The 3,074-nt window shown below is 37.7% G+C and overlaps 1 pseudogene; it reads right to left on the bottom strand.

The window, feature by feature from the left end:
* Positions 1-865: 865 nt before the first annotated feature.
* Positions 866-1,250, bottom strand: LOC122200352 (annotated as a pseudogene).
* Positions 1,251-3,074: the final 1,824 nt, after the last annotated feature.

Below are 3,074 nucleotides of genomic sequence, written 5' to 3'. Positions count from 1 at the left end.
CTCTTTCTGTTTCTTCATTATTGGTGTATAGAAATGCAACCAATTTTTGTATGTTGATATTTATATCCTGTGACTTTGCTGAATTCATGGATCAGTTCTAGCAGTTTTTTGGTGGAGTCCTTTGGATTTTTCACGTAGAGTATCCTGTCATTGGTGAAGAATGAAAGTTTGACTTCTTCTTTGCCAATTTGGATGACTTTTATTTCTTTATGTTGTCTGATTGCTGAGCCTAGGACTTCCAACACTGTGTTGAACAACAGTGGTGAGAGTGGACATCCCTGTTGTGTCCCTGACCTTAGGGGGAAAACTCTCAGTTTCTCCCCATTGAGGATGATATTAGCTGTGGGTCTTTTCTGCCCTTCTTGCCTAAGCTACGCTTAGGGGCTGGGTCTTGCCTGGCCCAAGAACCATGACCATATGGCTGTTGCTTATAACTTCAGGAAAGGAGACTTTAGGGTGGCCCCAGATCTTTCTGTGAATATTACAGGAGACATAAGTCTACCCTGCCTGGGCCAGTGTTGTAGCCCAGAGCTGACCTTTGAGAGGCTCTCCCAGTGAAGGAGCCAAGAAGAATCACCTCCATTGGGCTAGATGTGCCCATCTTCTCATTCTTGCATCTAGTGTGTTGCTTTAAAGTGAGGTGGTTCTTTTCAGGTGTCCATGGACCACACTCATTAGTGGAGGTTCTTTTGATACTTGATGTCCTCCAGAAACTTAGTGCTCTTTTTTCTATCGCAGGTATACAGAATTGTAATAATCATACTCTTTGGTTCATGACACTTGGGTTCATTCATGAACTGCTTTTTTAGTTCCATTCATTCATTCACTCATTATTTTTTATTTTTTTATTATTTTTTGCCTTTGATTGTTTTATTACTCAAAAAAGCTTCATTTCTTTATTTAGCTTTCTGACTCTGTGCTTGTGCCTTCAACACTTTCACAACGATTTTCTGCTCCTCAATAAGGAATGCACGTTTGATCCTGTCACGAACACACTCAGCACACATGGAACCACCGTAGGCCCTGCTGACATGTTTTTTCGTTTTGGACAGCCTCATAAGAACTTTAGGTCTCACAGCACGAACTCCTCGAAGTCGGCCTGGGCACACGCCACATGCAGATTTTGGTGCTTTCCCAACCTTCTTGGTATAAAGGTAAACGATTCTGTTACCCGGGGTTCAGGACAGCCTAGTTTTGTTAGAGGCTGTGTTGCAGGACAGCCTACGATGGTATGTCAAACGCTGGACCATTCTGAATGCCTACAGACGCCGTCCCCGGAAGAGGCACTCATTATTTTTTAAATAATGTAATGAACAGGACTTATTATCCAAACCAAGAACTAGAACATTCATTAATTTTTTAAAATGATGAACAGGACCTACAACCCAAACCAAGGATTAGAACATTATCAACAGCAGTATTATGAATTAATATATTAGAATATGAATTTATTAAAATAGAATTATATATAATAGAATTTATTACTATGAAAATTAGAACATTATAATAGGTAATATTATCATGAGTATTAGCATATTATCATTCAGTGGTATGCTAGTAAATGTTTAACAACCAGCTCCCTTAAAAAAAGTGACCCTAGTTTTGTTATCAATTTCCATAGTATAGATATTCCTATCATGGTTGATTTCAAGCTACTGGCTCTCAAGATTTAACAACTGGCTCTCAAAATTCCTGAAAATTTGCCAACTGGCTTTCAAGAGCTGGTATGGGTTGGATCCAGCACTGCTGCTTTACATATACCTATTGCTCATGCCCAAGATCTCATTGCCTTCCCGCCCCACCCTGATAAGTGACTATTCACCTGAATTTGTGTGTAACATCATTTGCTTAAAAATTATGGTTTATTTCAAATATATATGGGTTGACTAAGTAATATACTCTTTAATTCTTCAGTTTTTGAATTCCATAAATATGGCTACACCAGATTTCCCTTGATAAGTGTATTATATATCTTTTTTCCATTCTTTTGATTTCAAGAATTCCATATCTTTATGTTTTAGGAGGATCTCTTGTAAATAGCATATACCTAAATATTTAGAAAATCCAACTGCCCACATTTGAATTTTTTGGATTCCCATACCTAGACTATTATTTGGGTTAATTTCTAACATTTTATTATATTTTTAATTTTTTGATGTTTATTTTTGAGAGAGAGACAGACATACAGAGCACAAGCGGAGGAGGTCATAGACAAAGAGAGACACAGAATCTGAAGTAGGCTCCAGGCTCTGAGCTGTCTGCATAGAGCCTGACATGGGGCTTCAACAGGCGCTTAACTGACTGAATCACGCAGGTACCCCTCTAACATTTTATTGTTTATTTTTGTTACACTTTCCATTTTCTTTTTTTAACTTCTATTTGGCCTTATAATGTGGTTATTTGTCTGATTGTGTTTTCTTAAGGTTCTTCTGCTAGTTAAGAAACACATTCTAATTTTAGCATTTTAATTATTGTTTTTGATTTTGCCATGCCTTTTCTTATTTGTTAATTACTTATCAAGGGAAGTGATTCCTTAGTGTACAATATTCATATTTCATAGTTAAGGATTACAGGTCAGTGACAAACTTCTGTGGAACTCAATCCAAATAAAACCTTTATATTCCAATATCATTTTGCACTCTGAAAGACACCTGCCTTCTTCATCTCAAAATCTTTCATGGAATCAAAATTTCTGTAGAAATCCATATACGCTTCTTTTTGTGGCTCAGGCACAACAAACTTAAAAAAGAGTGGAACCCCAAAGGGATACAATGAATGCTCTAACAGTATGGAATTGCAGAGGCTTGGCCAGAAGGGTATACATCTGAAGTTTTGTCAAAGCACTGGGAGCCATTATAGTTATTCTCCTCAACATCAACTCCCTGACTGATGGAGTGGTGGTGTTCCAGCAGCACACAGGTGCCAAAGTTACCATGCATTTTAACTCATTTGTTTTGAGTTTAAATAGCTGTACCAATGATATGAGGACTTTGAAATGTTCTAGCTCTGATATTTCCCATTCTGATTTGTGCATGTACTTTGCCAACCTGCCTGTTTTTCTGACCGCCATCTTG

This window comes from Panthera leo, chromosome D1, assembly GCF_018350215.1.
Source record: "Panthera leo isolate Ple1 chromosome D1, P.leo_Ple1_pat1.1, whole genome shotgun sequence".
NCBI classification, from domain to species: Eukaryota; Metazoa; Chordata; class Mammalia; order Carnivora; family Felidae; genus Panthera; species Panthera leo.
Note: the sequence above shows the minus strand (reverse complement) of the source record. Positions and strands in the feature narration are given on the sequence as shown.